Genomic DNA, 27,038 nt, shown 5'->3' on the forward strand with positions numbered 1-27,038 from the left:
CTGCGGTGATCTGGAAGCCTACTTTCGCCGTCTCCGTCTCAAGGAATACTTCCAACACGACACTGAACAGTGCACTGACACACAGATACCTTCCCACCAACAGCACAAGAAGAAGAACTCCACATGGACTCCTCCTGAGGGCCGAAATGACAGTCTGGACCTCTACATAGAATGCTTCCGCCGACGTGCACAGGCAGAAATTGTGGAAAAACAGCATCGCTTGCCTGGTAACCTCAGTCGTGCAGAACGTAATGCCATCCACAGCCTCCGGAACAACTCTGACATTATAATCAAAGAGGCTGACAAAGGAGGTGCTGTTGTCATCATGAACAGGCCTGACTACCTAAAGGAGGCTGCCAGACAACTCTCCAATACCAAATTCTACAGGCCACTTTCCTCAGATCCCACTAAGGAATATACTAAGAAACTGCACCATCTGCTCAGGACACTCCCCAAACAAACACAGGAACAAATCGACACACCTTTAGAGCCCCGACCAGGGTTGTTCTATCTATTACCCAAGATCCACAAACCTGGAAATCCCGGACGCCCCATCATCTCGGGCATTGGCACTCTTACTGAAGGACTGTCTGGCTATGTGGATTCTCTGCTCAGACCCTACGCCACCAGCACTCCCAGTTACCTTCGTGACACTACGGATTTCCTGAGAAAACTACAATGCATAGGTGATCTTCCAGAAAACACCATCCTAGCCACCATGGATGTAGAGGCTCTCTACACAAACATCCCACATGCAGATGGAGTATAAGCTGTCAGGAACAGTATTCCTGATGATGCCACAGCACAACTGGTGGCTGAACTCTGTGAATTTATCCTCACACACAACTATTTCAGATTTGGTGACAACATATACCTCCAGACCAGTGGCACTGCTATGGGCACCCGCATGGCCCCACAATACGCCAACATTTTTATGGCTGACCTGGAACAACGCTTCCTCAGCTCTCGTCCACTTACACCCCTTCTCTACCTACGCTACATCGATGACATCTTCATCATCTGGACCCATGGGAAGGAGACTCTGGAAGAATTTCACCATGATTTCAACAGCTTCCACCCCACCATCAACCTCAGCATGGACCAATCTACACGGGAGGTCCATTTCCTGGACACCACGATACAAATAAGTGATGGTCATATCAATACCACCCTATACAGAAAACCTACCGACCGCTATACTTACCTGCATGCCTCCAGTTTCCATCCCGGACACACCACACGATCCATTGTTTACAGCCAAGCACTGAGGTACAACCGCATATGCTCCAACCCCTCAGACAGAGACCTACACCTACAAGACCTTCAACAAGCATTCTGTAAACTGCGATACCCACACGAGGAAGTGAGGAGACAGATTGACAGAGCCAGACGTGTACCCAGAAGCCTCCTGCTACGGGACAAGCCCAAGAAAGAAACCAACAGAACACCACTGGCCATCACCTATAGTCCCCAGCTAAAACCTCTCCAACGCATCATTAGTGATCTTCAGCCCATCCTGGACAATGATCCCTTGCTCTCACAGGCCTTGGGAGGTAGGCCGGTCCTTGCCCACAGACAACCCGCCAACCTGAAGCATATTCTCACCAGCAACTACACACCGCACCATAATAACTCGAACTCAGGAACCAATCCTTGCAACAAACCTCGGTGCCAACTCTGCCCACATATATACACCAGCAACACCATCACAGGACCTAACCAGATCAGCCATACTGTCACTGGTACATTCTCCTGCACATCCACCAACGTAATATATGCCATCATGTGCCAACAATGCCCCACTGCTATATACATCGGCCAAACAGGACAGTCCCTACGTAAAAGAATCAATGGACACAAATCTGATATTAGGAATGGCAACATACAAAAACCTGTAGGGGAACACTTCAATCTTCCTGGACACACTATTGCAGATCTAAAAGTAGCCATCCTGCAGCAAAAAAACTTCAGGACCAGACTTCAAAGAGAAACTGCTGAGCTACAGTTCATCTTTAAGTTTGACACAATCAACTCTGGATTAAACAAAGACTGTGAATGGCTAACTACAAAAGCAGCTTCTATTCTCTTGGAATTCACACCTCCAGATCAGCTGCTAGAAGTGGGCCTCATCCTCCTTGATTGGATCCACCTGGTCATCTCCAGCCTGATCCTGGCCTGCATATTTATTCCTGCCTCTGGAAATTTCCACTACATGCATCTGACGAAGTGGGTCTTTGCCCACGAAAGCTTATGCTCCTACACTTCAGTTAGTCTATAAGGTGCCACAGGACTCTTCGTCGATTTTGTGTCTAGACACATTATTTTGAAATAACTATTTTGTAATTAGATATTTCGAAATAACGCTGTAGTGTAGACATACCCTAACAAAAGTATATAGTATCATGAACTTTTGTGGGCAAACCCATGAAAGCTTATGATACTACATATATATTTTTTGTTAGGCTCTAAAGTAATGCAAAGTTGTTTTTTTAAGTTAGTCTAACACGGCTATCCTTCTGAGACTTTTCAGCTGGTTTGGTTTTACTTGTGGTCTGGAGCCCTTGTATAGTTATCAAAGTGGGTTAAAAATAGGAGAACCAGGCACAATAGTTCCAATCCCAATGTGATATTTATTAATTTGCCATATGAAGAAAATTTCCAGATAAAGTCTATTCTCATCTCTAGATTAGCAAAACTGAGAGCACGACCAGAGTTACCTGCTAGTTTGAGGCACATGCTTAGCCTTCATGTTAAGAAAAAGGCTTATGATTTTCTTCCATAGAGAACACAAGAGTTTCAAAAACCATTCTCGTTTGCTTAGTTTGGTTCATAAGTTAGTGTTAGGGTATGTCTACACTGCAGAGTTTGTAGGACTCCGCCATGTCCAAGGAAAGCATTTGCTCTTCCACTTTTTTTTTGCGGAAGAGAAAACATGCTTTTTTGGGGAATTCTGTATACCTCGTTTTACGAGAGATAAAGGCTCCACTGAAAGAGGAGACTTTTCTGCCATTTGGCCCTGTCTAGATGGGGCCAAATGGCAGAAAAGCCTCTTCTGGAAGAACTAACAGAAAAAACTATAGTGTAGATCTAGCCTTATTGAATTACACTGAAAACCACTTGGGTGTTCAAATAGGGGCAGCTCTCTGGGTCTGCTCCTGGTTGGGAGCTGCCCCCTGTGGCCCTGGCATACGCATGCCACAGCTCCTCTATTTTCATCCGAACCTGCTCCTGGGTTCGGATGTGGCCTTTGGTGGCCAGGCTGGCAGCCATCTGGCTGTAGAGGCTGCATTCCTCCATGGAGATCATGGATGTTGGCGGCATCCCCCAAACCTCAATCAGGTCCATGATCTCCACACTGGACCAGGAAGGTGCCTACCTTCTCTGGCCCCTGGCAGGTTCCTGGGAGCTGGGGGACTGGGCCCTGGGAGAGGTGGAGGGCTGGCTGCCCTTGGCTTGCTGACTCATGCTGCGGCCTGGGTCAGGGGCAGCAGCAGAGTGGCTCTGGGCTGGCAGGCCTGGTCCTTGCCACAAAAGACTATGGCCAGACTCTAGCCCTTTAAGGGCTCCGGGAGGGGGAGGAAGGAGAGAAGTTTTCCCGTTTGTGCCCAGAGTGGCCACCAGGACACACTGGGAAGGGCTGGAGTTCCCCTATTTCAAAATAGCCCCTATTCCCTGTCTACACAGCACCTATTTTGAAATAGCTATTTCGAAATAGGCACTATTCCTCGTAGAATGAGGTTTACCAATTTCAAAATAAGCCTTCTGCTATTTCAAAATAATTTTGAAATAGAGGTTGGCTTGTGTAGCTACTAGGAAAGTTATTTCGAAATAACTGTGCTGTGTAGACATACTTAGTCTCTAAGCCTTGGTTTACACTACGGAGTTAGGGTATGTCTACACTACAAAGTTAATTCGAACTAACGGATGTTAGTTCGAATTAACTTTCATAGGTGCTACACTAGCGCTCCGCTAGTTCGAACTTAATTCGAACTAGCGGAGCGCTTAGTTCGAACTAGGAAAACCTCATTTTACGAGGATTAAGCCTAGTTCGAACTAGCTAGTTCGAATTAAGGGGTGTGTAGCCCCTTAATTCGAACTAGTGGGAGGCTAGCCCTCCCCAGGTTTCCCTGGTCACCACTCTGGCCAACACCAGGGAAACTCGTCTGCCCCCCTCCCAGCCCCGGACCCCTTAAAGGGGCACGGGCTGGCTACGGTGCCCGTGCCAGGTGCAAGCCTTCCAGCACCCAGCCTTCCAGCACCTGCACCTGGCATGGATCAAGCCACCCACCCGATGCCCCCCAGCCCTCCCCCTCTTCCCGGGACCAGGCTGGCGGCTCCTGGGAACTTGCCCGGGACCGCAAGAGGTGGGCACCCGCCTGGGCTTGTGCAGACATCGTGGACCTCGTCCACGATCTCTGCACTAGGCACAGGAAAGTGGCCGGCTAGGGTAGGAGAGCTGCCAGCCTGGCCACCCAGGAGCAGGTGTGCAAGAGAATCAAGGGGGTCCACTGAGCTTACAATGGCCGTCCTGGGTCAGACCAAAGGTCCATCTATCCCAGTAGCCTGTCTGCCGACAGTCACCAACCCTAGGGACCCTGGAGGGGATGGACCGAAGACAGTGACCAAGCCATTTGTCTCGTGCCATCCCTCTCCAGCCTTCCACAAATCTTGGCCAGGGTCACCACTCCTACCCCCTGGCTAATAGCACTCCATGGACCCAACCTCCATCACTTTATCTCACTTCTCTTTAAACTCTGTTCTAGTTCTAGCCTTCACATCCTCCTGCAGCAAGGAGTTCCACAGATTGACTCTTTGCTTTGTGAAGAACAACTTTCTGTTATTAGTTTGAAGCCTGCTACCCATTCCTTTCCTTTGGTGTCCTCTAGTCCTTCTATTATGGGAACTAATGAAGAACTTTTCTGTATGCACCCTCTACACCCAACTCCTGCTTTTAGAGACCTCTATCCTTTCCCCCCTCCGTCTCCTCTTTTCTAAGCTGAAAAGTCCCAGTCTCTTTAGCCTCTCTTCATATGGTACCTGTTCCCAACCGCTGATTATTTTAGTTGCCCTCCCCTCTCCCAGCCTCTCTCTTCCACTCTCCCACCTCCTTTTCCCAGTCTCCCCCAGTTTTGTTCAATAAAGACAGATTCCATTTTGGAAGACACGTTATCTTTATTTTGTACATCAGGAAGGGGGGCCAGGGAAGGGTAAGTGGAAGGAGGTGAGGGAGGAATGGGGCACGAGCCCCCGATGGGGAGGACTGGGCTGGCTCTGTGGGCTTCTGGGTGTGGAAGCTCTCCTGCAGCCCCCCGATTGCCCCCTCTCCCCAGATGGCAGCCTGCGGCAAGTGCAGCCGGGCTGATGGCTGAGTGCTGTGATGTGCCCAGTGTGGGTACTTCGGGCACTCCAAGCCAGGACTGCTTTGCAAGTGGGGCACCCCTGAGAACTGTCTGTCCGGGTTGGGGGTCGGGACCCTTTAAGCACAGCCCTTGGCTAGCCTGAGACAGCATCTCCACGCTCTAAGTCCTCCTCTGATGTCCTGCCGGCACTGCTTCCGGCCATCCTTAAGCCTGGTTCAGGGTCCACTTAATGTGGACATGCTAGTTCGAATTAGCAAAACGCTAATTTGAACTAGTTTTTTAGTCTGGATCCGTTAGTTCGAATTAGCTTAGTTCGAATGAACTAATTCGAACTAAGTTAGTTCGAATTAACGTTGTAGTGTAGACATACCCTTATTTTGATAGAACTCCCCTTATTTCAAAATAATAAGTGGAGCATCCACACTACCAAGCCCGTTATTTTGAATAATTGGCTGGTTCTTTCAAAATCTAAATTCCTGCTTTCCTTGAGGGTATGGCTACACTTGCACCCTCTTTCAAGAGAGGGATGCAAATGAAGACATTAACAATTGCAAATAACCCTTATTCCTCATACAATGAAGTTTACCAGTTATTTTGAGAGAAGGGTTTTCTTTCAAAATAACCGCATCTTAACAGTGCCTGTTATTTCAAAATAGCGCTATTTCGAAATATCGCCATAACACAATTATGCAAATGAAGCATGGGATATTGAAATCCCAGTTTCATTTGCATCCCTCTCTAGAAAGAGGGTGCAAGTATAGACATGCTGCATTTGGAGAATAAGATTATTTCAAAATAGTTATTTCAGGAATTATTATTTCTAAATTAGTTATTTAAAAATTATTTTCTAGTGTAGACATGCCCTTAGGTGCTACAGGACTATGCTTTTTTTTCAAAGCAGTTGAGTTCACTGACAACTACCCTTGTCCCTCAGAATCACACTGCCTGATGGGATCAAAGATGCCAGATTCACAGTCACTCCTTTTCCCCCCCATGGGGAAATATTTATCATCCCTACTCAGTTATATATAGTGGAAAGTGTATATCGTCTTCAGTCTGAATAAGATCATACCCACTGTTAGACTAGCACAGTAACAACTTAATCACTATTTATGTAGCCATCCTTTAGTTATATCATGTATATCTTTAAACTGCTGTAGTACTTTGCATATTAGATGTTCTCCATATTTGCTAAATGTCAGGAAAGTGAAGATACATTTGCATCTATCAGGAAATCACAGAAGTAGACAATTGTGGAGGAAAACAACAAATACATTTAGGATGACAATTCCAAAGGCCAGATGTTGACTTCAATTGCACCAGTATAAATATGCAGTAGATCCACTGAAATTAATGGAGTTAATTTGGATTTAAGATGGTACAATTGAATTTAGAACTCAGACTAAAGTGTCCAGTGACTTTGCATTTTGAGCACACACTACCTATAGATTTCAACTTTTTTTTTTTTTTTTTTTTTTTTTTTTGCTTATGGTTTGTTCCAATCTTCTTTTGTATTTTGCTGTGATCTTCCTCTTTAGCAACATTTAGCAACAGGTGGGTGTGAGGAGTAATCAGTTACACACATTCACCCACTCACTTCTTCCTGCTTTTAAACACCATGCACACTGAGACATCTAAAACCTGAAAAAAAATAAGAATTCACAAATGATCACATTTGTACCATGGGCCATTCCATGAATACTTGGGAAAAAAGCATACCTAGCACAGTATGGTCTCATTAGGGATCTTTGAATTTATGTGGAACAGCCATGAGTGACTCTTTAAGCAGATTTTCAGAGTTTGCACTGAAGCAGTATGTTCTTTCACAAAAGGGGCCTTAAGAAAGTGTTAAACCTTTTATTGACAGTCTAATGGCCAGCAGTGTTGTGCTGCTAGCTGAATTAGAAAATACTGTTCATTGCACTGACAAGATTGCCCCCCTCCCGCCGCAATGCAGTTCAAATCTTTAGGAAAAACCATATTAGATACAGGCAGTCCCCGGGTTACATGGATCCGACTTACATCGGATCCCTACTTACAAACGGGGTGAGGCAACCCCGCACTAGCTGCTTCCCCCCAGCAGACAAGGGAGACACGAAGCTAGTGCCTGCGCCCTCAGCAGACCAGGGAGACGCGGAGCGGCTTTTCTCAGCAGACACCTCAGCTTGAGAATAAAGGACTGAGGGAAGTGAGGTGTGGGAGAATAAAACTGAGCTCTGGAGAAATGTTTGGCTAGAGTTTCCCCTACAATATGTACCAGTTCCGACTTACATACAAATTCAACTTAAGAACAAACCTACAGTCCCTATCTTGTACGTAACCCGGGGACTGCCTGTACATAAACCTTAAAGAATGCATTAAGTATTCAAGTAGGGTTATGACAAATGTTATTAAACCTTGGCCCATTTCATCTAGTGTTTATGTAGCTTTTATACCTCCAGGTGATAAATTACCAAATCTGATGTTCACAAATATCTACTAATAACATATAATGAATAGAGCCTTAATGGAGAAAAGCATTAGATTTGTTTGACAATTCTCTTTTTTCATCTAATTTAAATAAGCATCTCTTTTAATAGGATAAAATACACCTGATAAAAGAAAAAAAATTCTCAGTTAATGTATTTAGTGGAGCATTTATTCCCTTTTTTGAAAATTCCATAAAAATATCAGTAGTGACCTGTCTTTGCTCTTCATTATGTTGAAAGTGGCCCCCACTAGCTTTTGAGCATCTATCATACTATTGTCTTGTGAAATGCATAAATACGGCCAACTCTATGCACCACACAGAATACTTAAATCGAGCTAGTCTTTGTTTGACATCCAGTTTGTCTGGCATCTGACATTAGCATTGCTAAGTACCTTACTGCTAAGTGCCTACCAATTCAGATATTGTACCACCACATCATTCACCCAGTCCAGCAGCCAAAAAACAAAACAAGAAAGCCAAGAGAAAAGAGACACTTTGTACCCAGGGAGATATTATTATGAGAAATAAAATATGCTAATTTAAAGGCTTTGGAAATGGGAATGTTACGGGAAATTTAAAAATCTATTCTAAAGGATTAAAGTAGGAAATTTGTTTTTTTTTTAAATGGTTTCCTCACAAGCCATGGCTCCATGGCAGACGATAGCTACACTTTGGAGAGCAGCTGTGCTGTACAAAAATGTAAGATATAGTGCCCAGGATGTCAATACCCAAAGTAGCAATCCTTTCATGACTGCTTAGTTCGTATCAGGACTGCAGCAATACAGACTGAGTTAACCAATTTGTAGTATTGGAAGAGATGGCAAACTAACCAGCTCTCTGGGCCTATCTACACTATGAGATAAGGTCAAATCTACCATGGTTGATTTCTGGGCACTCAATTTTGGGAAGTCAAAGGTCCATGTGCTCCCTATGGGAAAGAATTGAATGTTGTCCAAAGTAGCATGTCCCCATTAGCGAGACTGCTGTCAACTCAGAAAGCGAGGCATCCTGGGTATCTTTACAGTCTGGGCTATGCTTCTGATGCCTGCTGGGTCCAAAACTTCAGTGGGTGGTGAGAGGGGCTCACTCATGTCCCAGAATGCACTCTTCTATTCCTTCCCCCCTCGTGTAAGAAAAAGGGGACATGCTGTGTTTGCACCTTTTTGCACCCTGGTTGCCTGTGTGGATGCCAGAGTACCGCAAGCAGGGAGCCCAGTGTGCAGGAAAGCATCTTCATGCTCAAGTGTGTCATGGTGTGCCTCATAGTGCTGTACTTTGAGAGCATATGCATGTTGCTCTACCAGGAAGAGGAGGCAGATGAAGCTCGGTGTGGCATGGAAGCACTGCTTAGGCAAGTCCTGGGGCTCATCCTAGCACACCTGTCAGTCAATCCTATGAACACAGTGCAACGCCGATTCAGGCATTGGGAGACGAGTTCAGACTGGTGGTACTACACGCTGTCCTGCAGAGACGAGACGATCAACAATAGGTACAGAACTTCTGATTGAGCAAGGCTATGTTCCTGGAACTCTGTGAGTGGCTCACCCCTGCCCTGAGGTGCCAGGATACCTGCATGAGACCTGCTCTGACTGTGGAGAAGTGTGTGCGTAACCCACACACATAGTATGGCTCACTGTCCCATGCAGTGGCAGCTAGACCACAGGAACAGCTAAGAGCAAGAGACCTCTAGAGCATAGGTTGAGCATCAGCTGGCTTTTAGCTCAAAGAGTTAGAAGCTACTATCCTAAGCTTCAGAGGTCCCAGATTCAAAACCATGTGGTGGCAGTTATACGTGGCTAATTCTCTATGGAAGTTTTCCTTTCCAGACAGCTGATAGTCAATCAGAAATCATATTGAAATGGGAAATCTACAGTGGGGGCTGCTTTCATACATGTAGCCAAGGCAATCAATAACATTCTGCTGCAGAGGGCTGTGACTCTGGGAACCGTGGATAACATAGTGGCTGGTTTTGCTGCAATGGGCTTCCCTAAGGCTATGTCTAGACTGCAAGCCTCTTTCGAAAGAGGCTTTTTCGAAAGATACTTTCGAAAAAGCCTCTTTCGAAAAAGAGCGTCTAGACTGCAAGCGGAACTTTCGAAAAAGCAAGCCGCTTTTTTGAAAGAGAGCACCCAGGCAGTCTGGATGCTCTCTTTCGAAAAACCGCTGTTTGCATTCAAGAATGCCTTTTTTCGAAAGAGCACTTTCGAAAAAAGGTGTTCTTCCTCGTGAAATTAGGTTTACAGCCATCGAATGAAAAGACGTGTTCTTTCGATTTAATTTCGAAAGAACGTGGCTGCAGTCTAGATGCAGGTGAAGTTTTTTCGAAAAAAGGCTACTTTTTTCGAAAAAACCCCTGAGTCTGGACATAGCCTAACTGCCCAGCTGCCCCTAAATCTGGCCCTGCACTGAGGCGCCTAGAGTGAAGCAGCAGTGTGCATGTTCAGAAACAAAAACATTGGGACATAGCAGGGAATTTTTACTGCAAAAACAGGGGTTACAAATTTGGGGGCAGCTAAATGGGGGGGTTGTGATAATCAGACACACTAAATACTGACAGTGTTAGTTAAATATCTAAATCCCTGCATGTTTCTTGTCTCTCAGGAATGTAATATTTATGTAATATTTTTTTAGTCCTGAAACTGACAACTAAAACTGAAATTTGAAAATAAGGATGGGACTTTCCTTCTGTTGCATCATCTGCAGTAATAAAGGTTTAGCATCACAAATTATTCCTTCAGTGATAGCTGTGTAACCCTTCTGTGGGGTCAAAAATTGTGAAACTGTCTGCCCTTTATCTTGAATTTAGGATGTGATAATTTACATACATACTTCATTTAAGCATATATGAAGTCTTTTCAGAGTCGAGCTTTGTTAACAATGGAGCTGGTCGAGAAAACATCAGCAGAACCATCTTTTGTCCAAAATACAGACTGTTGACATTGGAACACTTGGAGAAATTTTTTCAGTTTGGTTAAAAAAAAAAAAAAAAAAAAAGTCAGCAAAAACTTGGGGAAAGAAAGTTGACACCATCAAAATGCCCTGTTTCAGCACTTTTAAAATGAAACAATGATTTTTTTTTGAAATGCATTCTTGTTTTGATTATTTTTCTAATATAAAATAAAAAGTCAAAGAGAACCCAAATGCTTTGAACAATCCAAAATGAATTGTCCTTTTTTCCTCATGGAATTTACTTTTCTGTAGAGCTTTGAAATTTTTGGATTTTGTTCTGATTTACAACAAAGCTAAATTTCTAAAGCTCAAAACCCATAATTTGCAAAAGGGGATTTTTCTGAACAGCTCTCATAAATGATTCCATTGAAGTTGAATGAGGAATAGAAGCAAACTCCTCTGACCCCCCCCCCCCCTCACAGGTTTGCTCTCTCTGCAGTCACAACAACAAACAGTACATTTGTCACCAAAATAAGCAGAAAACGCTTGAATACAGGAAAAGCACAGCTCTGGTATGTTAGAAAGTGTAGTTTTGCATACTTACTTTTCACACTAGAGCCAATTTAAGGGAGAATGTTAATTTTCAAACAGCAACAAAATATAGAAGGCCAAATTCATTCTTGATGTAAATCCATTGCCTCATACACTACAGAGATAAATTTAGTGTATTCTGTATTTTCATTAGGCATATAGTGAAATGCTTTATTTTAGGCTATTTTTGAAAATAGCACCACTGAGTTACCATAGCATTTTTTTCAAAGAAACAAGGAGAAATAGCACACAACATAATAAACAGTCTTCCCATCATCCATGCTGCAGTTTCTGGCAAATTTACACAGCTTTGTAAAGTCAGCAACTAGAAACCTGTAGCTTTTTCCAAATAAATTCAGTAGAAAAATCAATGGCAGCAAGGACAGGAAATGTGCTGTTACTACTTGGCAGATTTCTCAGTGACAAGATGCATCTACACTGCACCGTTATTTTGAGATAATTAATGTTATTTCAAAATAAGAATGCGAGTGTCTACACAACCATTCCATTATTTTAAAATAATTTCAAAATAACAGATGGTTTATTCCAAAATCTGTAAACCTCATTCTACTAGGAATAACACTTGTTCTGAAGTAGCTATTTTGAAATAAGGCATGTGTAGATGCTCCACTGCTGCTATTTCAAAATAGCCCCTCACCAAGGCCATGTGAATTTATTCTTCCCCAGTGCCTCCTGGGGCTCTAAATCAAGATAGCACGTCTATATTAGGGAAGCCTGCCTCGGGCTAATTTTGAGACTTCCCTGCAGGATAGATGTACTATTTCAAAATAAGCTATTTCAGAATAACTATTCTGGAATATCTTATTTTGAAATAGCCGTGCAGTGTAGATGTATCCATAATATTATAAACCAAAAGCCCCAGGATTTCCTCACTGCACCAAAGAAAGTCTAATGTCTATGTGTTGTCAGAGATTGCCACTGACCAACATGATACTAATGATTAGAATGGAAGATGTCATTGTTTAATTTTGCTGAAGAATTTTGTGAAGACCTGAATGAATTTAAAATGAATCACAAGGCCAGTTGCTGCCATATAAAGGGCAAGTCAGGTAGCATTCTGGAATTCTGCAAAACCAAAACCAAATTCCTACCCTCCAGTTGCAACAACTAAACTCCAGTGTAGTTATAGCAAGCTTTCGTAAAATATGTTGCAGAATTAATTTTGTTTTAGCTCAGCTGAACTCTGAAATGCCAGAGTTTCAGGAATATCGATTTCATACTGTGTACTACAAAAAAAAGTTATAATCCATGGCAGAATACAGAGTAACATCTATTCAGTGCTTACATATAATCACTTTAATACATAGTTTAAACTGCATTATGCAATACATTAAAAATAATGATTTTGAGACAAATTAAGCCATAACAGCCTCAAATCAGTTTGCCTACACTGTTAATATGTTGATTAATGTCCTGTTAGGACCGAGACACTCATTTTTATCTCATTATTCAACTCAGTGTTTTCCCACAGCTATTGAATAAAAATGTAATTATTGCTCTAAATTATGTTATTATTAACTTTCACATGGTGTTTCTTGATAAACAGGAGCACAAATAGAAGGCTGCTAGTAGTAAGGAGACAAGAATAAAAAATACATAAGTAGAACCATTTAATGTCATGCATTACCAAAATGTTTGGAGATGAATATAAAAAGTGGACAGCACTGTAAAAAATATACAAAACACAATAATGGATTAAGTGCTTTAAATACAGATGCAATGGATCTTACTTTTTTCAATGAAAATGCAACTGATGTGAAAAATACTGACTGTTTTAAAGTGGGCATTAGCCTTATATAGTATGTGGTCAAGTCCCTCTTCATATGCTGATATTTATGGGTTTTTGACAAAATGATCCATACAAAGGTCCTTCATCCTAATGTTTCTTTATATTCCTCTAATATCTGAAGTTTCAAAGGAACATTTCTTAGTGACCTTTACCTAAAACAAACATGACTCCAGAAATGGAGCTATGGGATCTGCTGTGTGCCTGTGTACTTAATGGAACACTTTCTGCTTATATCTTGTCAGAGATATTATACAATGCACAATCACAAAGCATTTATGAAGTCTTTAAAGATACTGTATCAATCTTCCACTTGAGTTTTATAACGAAGCTGGGCCTTTTCAGAGTTATGATTTTGACATTGTTATGCAAAAACTGAATTTTCATGCATTAATTCCCACAAGAACTGTGCATGCTAGTGGTAATGTTATCAAATTCAGTAAGAAAGAGTGCCCCTGAGTTTGTTATTGCATTTTATTTGGTTTAGTGATTAAGAGTGATACATTATAAAATAGGATTTTAAAATCCCTCTTGGTGGCTGACAACACCAGTCAGTAGATTTTGTGCTTCTATTATCTACCAATCTATGTTAGTGTTTGTATATCATACCTATCACCTGGTAGTTTACCAATTAACACTTATCATGGAGTATGAAAAATATCAGATTTCAAGAACCTCATGAGAATTATAAATACAAAAAAAAGAATCAATGGACTATATTTCAATAAACCAGTGGCCTAAGAGCAGGATTTTTATTGTTAAGGCACAAGGATTAATAGCAGGATTTGGGTTCTATTCTTCCCTGTACACCAGATTTCCTGAGTTAACATCAGATAAGGCTAATGACCTCTCATTTCCCTGTCTATAAAATGTAGATAATATCTGCTTATCACACAGTAATACTGTGTGGCTTAATTTATTAAACTGCTTTAAGACTGCAGACATATAGTCAAGTGAAATTGTTGCCTGGGTACTTCCATGCAGAACTGAACAAAAGGAACAAAAAATATAATTTCCTTAGGCAGGGTGTTGATTGTATCCTGGAACATGAAATCTCTGAGAACTTCCAAGGACATGAAAAATAGGCTAGACACCCAGAGGTCTTGCCAATAAAAGGTATGGAAAATTGTCCGTTGAAGTTTATATATAATTTGCACTGTGCCGACAATTTATGTAGGTATAACAAGAAAAATCTTCTAAATAGGTACAAGAGTAATGTAGTCTTTATGCAAGCACATACATACTGCTTTGATGTGAGGACACTGCAGTTCCATTACTGAACAAAGGTTCCCTTGGTTCTATTTATACTCGCACGGGTTGTCATGTATTTCAATACCAGCCTCACTTTTACAGCTAATAGTAGTTAATATCTCACTTTTTCATGTTCTAAAAAGCTCAGCTCTTGTTTGTGTCAGTCGTCCTAATACCACAGGTTCCATGACAGGGATGTTCTCCCTGTTCTTTTGTGAAATTAGAAACATTTACTCTGATCATTTTCAGGATTAGGGAAGGTATAAAACAAGAGCTTTGTTTTAAAGACTTGTGAGTGTTCTCCAGTAGAATACCTTTCTTCATCTGTTTAGATGTTGGTTACTAAAGGAGAATAATCTGGGAACCTTCTAGTGTCAGTTAAAGTCCATGATGTCTTTCAGACTGTGTTTTAGCTTAGTTTAAAACAGGAGTAGCCAACTAGGAGGAAACTTTCAAATTGTACCTGTGATAAGATTACATAACAATACATATATTAAATAGCTTTAAATGGCTATTTAGTCCAACTATGCAGCTGAAAGTTGATTCCTAAGCAATATAGAATATATCATAAAGGAAATGTGTTAATATTTGACTGCATTAGTACTTTAGCATCACATGTTCTAATCTTACCTTGGAGGATGTTAAACTAGCTATTTTATAAATACTAAAATATCTTTATGTGATAAAACCTCAAGATCATCTTTTGGGAACCTCAGCACGACATTTTTAAAGTAAATGCCTCAATACAAGATAAGAGATTATAAGAAATTATTTACAAAATGCAGCATATTCATTTAATTATTTACAATGTAGCATAATTATGGGATGTGAAAACACAGTCAAACATCAAAAGTTAAAAAAGTTGTAGTCTCTTCTTCTCTGTAAAAACAGTGAGTAGTCCTAGAATCATAGAACCATAGAGCTGGAAGAAACCTCAGAAGGTCATCAAGTCCAACCCCCTGCCCTAGGCAGGACCAATCCCAACTAACTGAACCCAGTCAGGGCTTTGTCAAGACGAGACTTAAACACCTCTAGGGATGGAGACTCCACTACTTCCCTAGGTAACCCATTCCAGTGCTTCACCACCCTCCTAGTGAAATAGTTTTTTCTAATATCCAACCTGAACCTCTCCCACCACAACTTGAGACCATTGCTCCTTGTTCTGCCATCTGTCACTACTAAAAACAGCCTTTCTCCATCCTCTTTGGAACCTCCCTTCAGGAAGTTGAAGGCTGCTATCAAATCCCCCCTCACTCTTCACTTCTGCAGACTGAACAGACCCAACTCCCTCAGCCTCTCCTCATAGGTCTTATGCTCCAGCTCCCTAATCATTTTGGACCCTCTCCAATGCGTCAGCATCCTTTTTGTAGTGGGGGGCCCAGAACTGGACACAATACTCCAGATGTGGCCTCACCAGAGCCAAATAAAGGGGAATAATCACATCTCTGGATCTGCTGCAATGCTCCTCATAATGCAACCTAATATGTCGTTAGCCTTCTTGGCTACCAGGGCACACTGTTGACTCATATCCAGCTTCTCATCCACTGTAACCCCCAGGTCCTTTTCTGCAGAACTACTACTTAGCTGGTTGTTCCCCAGCCTGTAACAATGCTTGGGATTCTTCCGTCCCAAGTGCAGGACTCTGAATTTGTCCTTGCAGTACCTCATCAGATTTCATGTGGCCCAATCCTCCAATTTGTCAAAGTCACTCTGGACCCTATCTCTGCCCTCAAGCGTATCTACCTCTCCCTAGCTTAGTGTCATCTGCAAACTTGCTGAGGGTGCAATCCATCCCCTCATCCAGGTTATTAATAAAGATACTGAACAAAACCGGTCATAGAACTGAATCTTGGGGCACTCCGCTAGAAACCGACCGCCATCCTGACATCGAGCTGTTGATCACTACCTGCTGGGCCCAGCCTGCTAGCCATCTTTCTATCCAGCTTACTGTCCATTTATCCAATCCACATCCCCTTAATTTGTTGGCAAGAATATTGTGGGAGACCGTATCAAAAGCCTTGCTAAAGTCAAGGTATATCACATCCACTGACTTTCCCGTGTCCACAGAGCCAGTTACATCATCATAGAAGCTAATCAGATTGGTCAGGCACGACTTGCCCTTTGTGAATCCATGCTGACTATTCCTGATCACTTTCCTCTCTTCCACGTGCCTCAAAATGGATTCCTTAAGGATCCCTTCCATGATTTTTCTAGGAATCAAGGTAAGACTGACTGGCCTATAGTTCCCTGGATCGTCCTTCTTCCCTTTCTTAAAGATGGGCACTACATTTGCCTTTTTCCAGTCATCCGGGATCTCTCCTGATCTCCACGACTTTTCAAAGATAATGATCAAAGGCTCCTCAATGACATTTGCCAACTCCCTTAGTCCCCTCGGATGCATTAAGTCTGGACCCATGGATTTGTGTACGTTTAGCTTTCCTAAATAGTTCCTAACCTGTTCTTTACCCACCAAGGGCTGTCCATCTTCATCCCATCTTGCATCACTTGGGCTCCCAGACTAATGCGCTACCTTGTCCGTGAATACAGAGGCAAACAAAGCATTGAGTACTTCGGCTTTACCCAGGACACGCCCAGTGTCAGCTTCCAGAAGGGCAGGGTAGTGATGAGGCCAACCAAGTGACCATGCCCACCAGCCAGGAGCTTCTTCTAACCCTGGAGCCTGTTCCCCCTCCCAGGATGTCTCCCAGGCTTCAGAAGAACCCAGGGAGGGGACTTGAGGTGTGTTCCATTACTTTCCCTATGTACACATGGAGGCGGGTGATAAACTGCGAGAGGCTGTGTGCTCCTCTTTCTGCCTACTCAGCCTGGAGATCACATAATAGTCTGTGCATGTGTGTGCACATGGAGCACTAATCTGGAGCACTCAGCCCCATGACGTTCTCAGGGTATGTCTACACTACCACCCTAGTTCGAACTAGGGTGGTAATGTAGGCAACCGGAGTTGCAAATGAAGCCTGGGATTTAAATAATCGCGTCTTCATTTAAATTTAAATGGCTGCCGCGCTGAGCTGACAAACAGTTGATCAGCTGTTTGTCCGGCTCGGCGCGCTAGTCTGGACACTCCTGCGCCAACCTGAAAGCCGTTTATCGACCTCCCCGTTATGCCTCGTAGGATGAGGTTTACCGGGGAGGTTGATAAAGGGCTTTCATGTCGACAGGGGAGCATCCAGACTTCCCCCAACTGCTGACAAACAGCTGATCAGCAGAGCGGGGCAGCCATTTAAATTTAAATGAAGCCACGATTATTTAAATCGTGGCTTCATTTCCCTTTGCCGAACAAACAAATCTACATGGCTCCATCGACGGAGCCATGTAGTCTAGACGTACCCTCAGAGATTAGGGCTAGGCTTCATACACAATGTATCCTGGGATGACTGCCCATGGAACTTTTCTTCACAGCTGGGATAGCTGCAAGCTTGGCATGTCCCCCACCTCCCACACCATCTACCCAACTCCACAGGATCCACAGGAGGAAACACTCCCAGGACAACCTGATGCAAGAGCAGATGGCATGCCTGCAGTCTCTTGTCCAGGGCCTTGTGGACAAGTGCCAGGAATGGACCGCCAACCCAGAGGAGCTCTGGGCAAACTGGGAAGAAAGGAAGGAGGCCTGGAATCAGCTGGTGCACCAGCTTGATGCCATGTGTTCCTCCCTCACCTTGGTAATGGAGCACATGGCATCATGCATGGAGTGGGCCACCAGCCACCTCCCCCCCCCCCCAACATGGCTTCCCATCCTAAACTTCCCAAGGGCCTCTGGGGCCCCAGAACATGAGGCAGTGGGATATCTTGGGCAGCTGAAGCCTCCCAACCACCCAGAAGGAGGTACCACTCTTAGCATCAACCCTGAGCCACCCCCACCCCCAACACCTCATTCAAGGTTCTTTACCCACTCCCTTCCTTGTTCTATGTCCCCCCCCTGAATAAACAGTCATATTTTTTGCAACAGACATGTCTTTATTATTTGTTCTTCAGGGTAGAAGGGAAGGGAGGGCAAGGGAAGGGAAGGGAAAGGTAGTGGATGAAAGGCGCGCACAGGGAATGCAGGGACTCCTTGTGGAGAGACACAGGGGAAGAGTCTCACAACTGGCCTTGCACAAAACTCTCCCCCAAGGCTTCTCTGATGATTACAGCCCCATGATGTGCTCGTTGAATGGCACTGGTGTCCAGCTTCTCAAATTCCCTGGCCAGCCATTCAGCTTCGGCCTCCCACCCTGGCAGAAAAGTCTCCCTCTTGCTCTCTCATAGGTTATGGCGCACACAACGTGCCACCACAATGATGGGGATGTTGTGCTTGCTGAGATCCAGGCAGGTGAGGAGACTCCTAAACTGACAAATGCACATTCGATGACCATGTGGCAGTTTGCATCGACTATTTGATTAGTCAATAAGGGCGCTTCCACCTTTGAACTGTAGCAACAGCCACAGGCAAACATTTCAAAGGCAAAAGCACTGCTGGGAGGGCAGGGTCAGCGGGGGACTCAAGCAGTCCCCCACTGGCCCCGGGCTCCCTGCTTCATTTCAAAGCAGCAGCATCGCTTGGAGCCCAGGATCAGTGGGGGACTCCCAGCTGGCCCTGGGCTCCACACAGTGCTGTCGCTTTGAAGCACTCCCTTTTCTCCCCCCACCCTTGCCACCTCTTTTTGATAGAGGCAGCAAGCGGGGAGGGGGGGTGACTGGTCAACAAGGGTATGTCTACACTACCACCCTAGTTCGAACTAGGGTGGTTAATGTAGTCATACAAACTTGCAAATGAAGCCCGGGATTTGAATTTCCCGGGCTTCAGTTGCATGTTGCCGGGCGCCGCCATTTTTAAATGTCCGCTAGTGCGGACTCCGTGCCCGCGGCTACACGCGGCACGAACTAGATAGTTCAGAATAGGAAGCCTAATCCGAACTAGCTAGTCCATGCCGCGTGTAGCCGCGCGGCATGGGGTCTGAACTGGCCGGCATTTAAAAATGGCGCCGGCCAGCTTCATGCAAATGAAGCCCGGGAAATTCAAATCCCGGGCTTCATTTGCAACTGCGGATGACTACATTACCCCCGCTAGTTCGAACTAGCGGGGTAGTGTAGACATACCCTTGGAGGAGCTCATATCACTCGTAGAACAAGGAATACAGGGCTCCCCAAAAGAGAGCGCATTTGCTCTTCCACAAAAAAAAGCGGAAGAGTAAATGCATTCCTTGGATGCGGCAGACTTTTTCTGGGATACCTCTGGTACCTCTGATATCCCAGAAAAAACTCTCAATGTAGACATACTCTGAGTGAGACCAAGCTAGGAGTGTCCTTACTTAATTCGGAAGATTTTTGAGCTGATGAGTTGTCAGGTAGATTTAACATTTCCTGCCATTTTTACTTCCAGTCAGATATACTTTTCTGGATTGCCTGAATAAGCATTCCAGGTGTGTGGTTGAGATTCCTTTTAGATACTTAACTTTTAGATACTTAACTGAGCATTACCACTGAAATCCCACAATTGCTAATGAATCTGTTTGAAAGATGCACCTTTTTTGTGTTACGTCTAGACAAACCACCCCCTTAAATGTCATAGAGAAAATACAGCACTTTTAAAAAAAACACAGCAGAAGAGTGAATGAAATATTGCTACCCATTAAGAAACTATAAATCACAATAGTATTCTGACAGCTCAAACAAATTTACTGAATTTAATAAATAATAATTTTAAAACTGGAGTGCAAGTTTCCATACTTCCAGAGTTCCTGTATAAGACAGTTTGGGGGACATTTTTCTTAAAGCTATTATTATATAAAGGTGGACATGGGGGAATTAAAGAAATTGGATGAAACAGGAACAGACACAAATACTTCCTATAGTTTCAATTGACCCACAAGGAATCATTTTCAGAAATATGTGCTTACACTTTATTTCATTCACTACTACTAATTCCCAGAAGGCTCCATTAGAATCATCCAACTGGTCTCTTTTATTAGTATCTTTTTATTTCTACTTGAGGGCCAAGAGACTCATTGGTCTGTTCCTAAACATAGTTAGCAACTGACACCTGCTGAAAATTAGCACCTAGAATTTCCAATTAGGTTTTAACAAACACATTATTTCCTGGTGCCTGTAAAAATGATGTGCCTCATTCTGAAATCCTCATTCTGAACTCAAAGTTCCCTTGAAAAACAGCAGCTGAAATTTCATTGTTAGGGATGCTATGTGGGACAGAATTAAAGCCTTTTTATATTGTATATTATGATTAGCAATCCACCAATTAAATGCAGCTGTCTCTGGGGAGGAGGACCACAGCCTCCTCACCTATAACAACATTCTGTAACACAGGATTTTAAGGAGGAGAAATGATGACTAAACTTCTCCCAAACTACTTCTAACTTCTATAACTGAAACAACAAGGGGAGTTTTTTACTTTGGCAAATCATACTTGCTTGGGTGATTGAAATTTTCTGACCATCCCTCCTTTTCTTTGAGATTTTTAAGTTTTAGATTTTTTGGGAGCTGCCAGAAAGTCCATCTCTGGATGGGAATGTGCTGAATAGGTAATGTTAGCTTGAGCACTTATGGCAGCATTACTCCCTGAAAGCAACTGTGCACTCTGACCTGTGTGCTTTGAAACTAAGAGTGTTACATTGCAGTTATCTGGCTAATCGTGTAGGCAATACAGTTTGTATTGACTACATGACTAGTTGATAAGGACCGCTATGCAGCGCTGCAGAGGGGGTAGCTCCAGGATCTGCTAGGACTCAGCAGTCCCATTTCCAGGAGCCACCTGCTCGGTGGCGCTGCTTTTTAAGTGTAGTAAGAGCTGCTGGGATTTTACTACATTTAAAATGCAGAGGCACAGTGTCCTGGACCCGTGCGAGCTAGGACTGAGTCCAGCAGCTCCTGTTCATGCTGGCCAATCCTATCTGCTGTGAACGGGGGCTGCTGCTAGAGCAGTCCCTGCATGAAGGCAGCCCAGGCCGCCGTGAACATGGGGCTACTTAGCAGCAGCAGCCCGTGTCCAGGAGAAAGGGGACATCTCCCCATTGGGACCCCTGTGGACAGGGGCTGCTTTTCAGTAGCCTCCCCTATCCCCGCCCCAACTGCCTCTAATAGAGACAGTGGGTGGAGGGCAGGATGGCACCAGCTCCTGTCCCCCGCACCCTTTTCTGCTTCTCATACATAAGCATAGAGGCAGCATTGGGTTGGGGAAAGCGAGTAGTTGATACTCCAGTCAACTACCCGATAAGCTTATGTTTACTAGTCAACTGCTCGCTACTATCCCTGCTGAAAACTGGTGTGGCACAGTAATAATGCCATTACATTTCTCTCTGGGATCTTTATTATTGACATCAGTGGATCTTGAATCAGGCCCTAATTTTATGGATTGAGACTTGTACAAAACACATGTAAATACTACTGAATGATCAGGACTGTCAATGTTCTTGGAAAGGCACTGACCTAAAGCACTGTGTAAGGAATCACTGTTAGCTTAAATTAATGTGTGCTTTTTATCCACATGAAGGAGGAGATGTGGATGCATAGCAGTTGAGGAGGAGGTATGAGGGATGCTTAGCTTGATTGAGAAAGGTTAATTACATGTGAAATGAGACTGGGATTCAGACTATGTTTGCTCTAGATTTTGCGTAATGTTATATCAACATTGGGATTCTCTGTTATTCTATTAACAAAATAAACTCATTTTGTTTGGTTTCATTTTACTGTTGTTCTAATCCCACTGAACATTTATACTGTTATTTAATTTTACTAAACATGTGTGGATAGTAAAATACCTACAGAATTAAACTACCCAAGGATATTAGAGTGATCCAGTTCTCATAGAGATTTGATCTGCTAATTAGCCACACCAATTTTATGGATCATTGCAGCACACTTAAAATGTATTGTTATATGTTCATAATCTTTTCATAATGAGCTTTTATTGAGAGCATAGGCCAACTTCAGTGTAATGTTCAACAGAGACTTTTTTTTTCAAATCCTCTGTGTATGTGCCTAGTTAATCATAACCAAGTTCCATGGAAAAATAATCAGTTTCTGAATTATTAAAATGATCTCTGCTCTCTGTATGAAAATATAAATTTTTGGGAAGTCAGAGCACAGACATTTAGAGTTTAAAACATGAAATGTTAAAAAAACTAACCAAGATCCTCCTCACTTTTCATCTCCAAGCACTTTGCAAAGGAGACATTGTTATCCTTATTACATAGTTGGGGAAAATGAGGTATGGAAAGGTAAAGTGACTTGCCTATGGTCAACCAGTAAACCAATTTCACAGCTGGAAATCTAACTCAGCTGCTGTGAGTATTATTCCAGTGCTCCCTCCAGTCAGTTCAAAATGCATATTATGTATACCTGTAATTGTAACCCACACACCTAATGTGGTTCACTGTCCCTTGTAATGGCACTTAGACCACTTACAGCAAGAGATAAGAACAAGGGAGCTCTACAGCCTAAGCTAAGAGCCAGCTGGCTTTATAACTCAAACTGTAAAGGCTCCTGCACTAAGCTCCAGAGACCCTGCAGAGATACCTTACTGAGCTTTGTGAAATTTACATTTAAAAACAACTCCAAAAGAGGTCAGTTTTAGGATCCAGGCTTAAGTTTGTGTTTTAAGTGTGACTGGGCCAGGGCTTCAAGTAAGCCCAGGTTAGAAGTTTCACTTTGAGTGGAAACCACATGAAAATATGGGTTTCCTATGCATCAACCCTAAGTCTGCCAAGAGGTCCAGTGCTGAATTCAGTTTTGAGGTTTTGCAATAGTTTGAACTCCAAAAACCATAAGCAAACTTCAGCCTGCATGAAGTACAGGCAGTCCCTGGGTTACGTACAAGATAGGGACTGTAGGTTTGTTCTTAAGTTGAATCTGTATGTAAGTCGGAACTGGCGTCCAGATTCAGCCGCTGCTGAAACTGATCAGTTTCAACAGCGGCTGAATCTGGACGCCAGTTCTGACTTACATACAGATTCGACTTAAGAACCCCAGGCATCCCCAAGTCAGCTGCTGCTGAAACTGATCAGCGGCTGATTCCAGGAAGCCCGGGGCAGGGGCTTCCTGTAGTCAGCCGCTGGTCAGTTTCAGCAGCGGCTGACTTGGGGACGCCTGGGGCAGAGCAGCTGGGGTGCTGCTGGGTTGGTCCAGTAGCGCCGCCGCTCCTTGGCGCTACTGGACCAACCCAGCAGCACCCAAGCTGCTCTGCCCCAAGTGTCCTGATTCAGCCGCTGCTGAAACTGACCAGCAGTGGCTGAATCAGGATGCCTGGGACAGAGCAGCTGGGGTGCTGCCGGGTTGGTCCAGTAGCACCCAGAGCGGTGCTACGGGACCAACCGGCAGCGCCCCAGCTGCTGTACCACAGGCGCCCAGAGCAAAGCCGCGGAGCATGGGGGCAGCGGGACAGCCCAGACGCGCCGTGGCTGTCCGCTGCCCGCGTGCTCTGTGGCTTTGCTCTGCTTTGCTCCCCGTCTCCCTGGTCTGCAGACCAGGGAGACGGGGAGCAAAGCAACGGAACACGCGGGCAGCGGACAGCCCAGACGCGTCTGGGCTGTCCGCTGCCTGCGTGCTCCGCCGCTTTGCTTCCTCTCCCTGGTCTGCTGGAGACCAAGGAGACGGGCCCCGTTCGTAACTGCGGATCCGACATAAGTCGGATCCACGTAACTCAGGGACTGCCTGTAAATCTAAAAAAGTGCTACGTACACCTCTGTAAATTGAGCTGAGGAGTTCTGAACTAACAAAAAAGTAACTGCAGTAGCAACAGTGAAAAGGCTTAAAAGTGAAAAAACTCAAAGTGCCCAATTTCCATTAAAATCATACCTTTAAGGGACTGAGCCTGTGAAGTTGCTTAATGTTTTATAGAGCTACACCAGATTGGGAACTCTTACAAATTTGTTTATCCGTATTTTTTCTGATACAAAATTAAATATTATTTTCAGAAGCAAATAAATGAAAACCCACCACCATCCCCACAAACACAGCTTTTTTGGTCATAAGAACATTAGATATGGTTAGAAGTGTGAAACTATGAGTTGGGACACCCCTTCCTTTCTTGATTTTCTTCAACATTCACCACCAAAAAGTCAGCCCACTTTTGTAACCTGAATTTGAGTAACAGCAATTAGATTCAAGTCTTGTTAATGTCAAATGATAGTTTTTGCTTAAACATACATTAATTCAAATCAAAAGAAAGTTCATGATGAGGGAAAGAAGTCTGTCTTCCATTACAAGGAGCTAAAATAAATTACTGAATTATATGTGCTGCTGCAAAGACTCTGGGGGTTTGCATTTCAGTGGCCCACTATGAAGTGGAGTAATACAGAAAGCATTTCTGTTTGCATGATACAGAGGCAGAAGTGATCAGATTTAGTAATGCGAGGGATCAGTGGAGCCTGCTGGCTTTAGCCAATTTAGTTACCATCACTGGTGCAATGGGACTTGGCCCTTAATACGTTACTTGTTTCAGACTAAAATAGTCTTAACTATTCACATCCAAAACCATGTGTCTTTTATGTAATTATTTTCTAATTTCTATCATGCAGAAGGGGGTAGCTATGCAGCAATATCTGAAAGAACACAATATGATTCAGACTTCAATACAGTTCCATTCTGGGGCTCTTCCCCCCACACCCAGATGAAACAAACAGTTTGTTGTTGTAAGATTTTTACACACAGTTCAGTTTCATTTCTTAAAGAAAGGCCATTTGCCAAAAACAAAAAACTGCCCTCCCTTTTGTTATATATCCATAGTAAGTAGAACGTGAAACAGAATGATGACTAGAGGCGCTCTAGCTCAAACATGCAGAGAGGTGTGCAGTGCTGCTAGGCTTTGGGAAAGCATTCAACTGACAGAAATCATGTTTTCTTTCCAGATCTTCTTTGTACCATACATGTTCTGCGCTTAGTTGACCCTGACAGACAGGATATTTTCAAGAAGCTCTGCTAGACAAGCATCAGCGAATCTTTTACACCAACCTCATGCCTTTGTTTGAGTTTCCAGCTCTGTTGTAGGAAGATGTAAGGGATGAATTTAAACTATGAAGCAGTAATATTGCCACATGGCAGAGAAGTATAATGTGATGTGTTTATAAGATGACATACTGTTTAGTAAGCAATTCATGTTGTATTAGCATTTTGTACTTAAACATCAAGGGCCAAATTCTATAATCTGTAATCACAATGAATAGTTCTTGCTCATACAGTTCCATTGACTTAAGTGAAACTATTCACATCAACAAGTACTGCACAATGGACCCAATCAAACGCCCACTGAAGGTAGTAGAAAGGCTTCCACTGGTTGCAGTGGAGGTTAATCTGATCCAGTGTTGGAAAGGCCTGGTCTACACTAAAAAGTTGAGCCAGCCACTTCCCCCAGGAGTGTGGAAAAATCCACTCTTGAGCAACATAGTTAAGCCACTGAACCCCCAGTGTAGACAATGCTAGGTTGACAAAAGAATTCTGCCACTGACCTAGCTACTACCTCTCAGGGAGGTAGACTGCTTGGCTGCATCTAGACTGGCAAGTTTTTCTGCAAAAGCAGCTGCTTTTGCAGAAAAACTTGCCAGCTGTCTACACTGGCCGCTTGAATTTGCACAAGAACACTGACTATCTAATGTAAGATTTTCAGTGTTCTTGCACAAATACTATGCTGCTCCCGTTCAGGAAAAATGTATTTGCGCAAGAGGACCAGTGTAGACAGCTAAAAACTGTTTTGCGCAAAAAAGCCCTGATGACGATCAGGGCTTTCTTGCACACAAAAAAGTGCTTTTGTGCAAAAGCATCCGTGCCAATCTAGACGCTCTTTTCCGCAAATTCTTTTAACGGAAAACTTTTCCGTTAAAAGCATTTGCGGAAAATCATGCTAGGCTAGACGCAGCCCTTGTGTCAATGGGAGAACTCCTCCTATAAGCATAGGTAGTGTGCACACTGCATCACTACAGAGCAGGAGAAGTCCAAGGACCAGTGTAGCATTTCAGGTGTCGCAAAGCCCTACATGCTTACAGTTTCCAGCCCTTTGTGAAATGTGCTCCCCTAGCTTTGGTGCAGCACCACAAGAGAGGATGGAGGAGTCTCAAGGGAGAACATACAATGGAGTTCCATGGACATTTTATCAGTAAAAGATTGTGCCACCGGCAAGCCAGTCACTAAGGGTTGGAGTCTGTTATCACCCTGAATCCCGAGAAGGACCCCAGGAGAAGACCAGGTACCAAGCTGTGAGTCAGAATCACAGTTCAGTTCTTGGTTCTTACTTAGTTCAGGGAGATGTAATCTGTGCTAATGAATTACCTGGCACAGCTCCCCTACTCTTCACAGCTCCCCTACTATCTCAGCTGGATCAGCCATTGTATTGTTGGGTATGGAGTGGCCCTGCCCACACTCTGCCCTCACTGAAGGAAGGAAAGCAGTAGCATAGCCAGCCCTACCTGTGATCACATATGGCGGGAAATTAGGCTGCATCTCTACTGCACTCACCTCAAGACACCATAAAACGAGAAGGGTACCTCAAAGGACCTGTCATTGTAACTTACAGCTCTTTGCATAGGCCATGCATTCTTTCCCTAGATGTCCCGTAAGTGTGACCCTATGGCTGAGGAAACAAAATCTATATACAGAAGTTGATACTGCTTGTTTCAGGACTGGTTTGTTCATAGGTTTGTGCTGAGCTGATTGGAGGAGATAA

The sequence above is a fragment of the Pelodiscus sinensis genome, chromosome 7, assembly GCF_052426305.1.
Source record: "Pelodiscus sinensis isolate ZL-2025 chromosome 7, ASM5242630v1, whole genome shotgun sequence".
NCBI classification, from domain to species: domain Eukaryota; kingdom Metazoa; phylum Chordata; order Testudines; family Trionychidae; genus Pelodiscus; species Pelodiscus sinensis.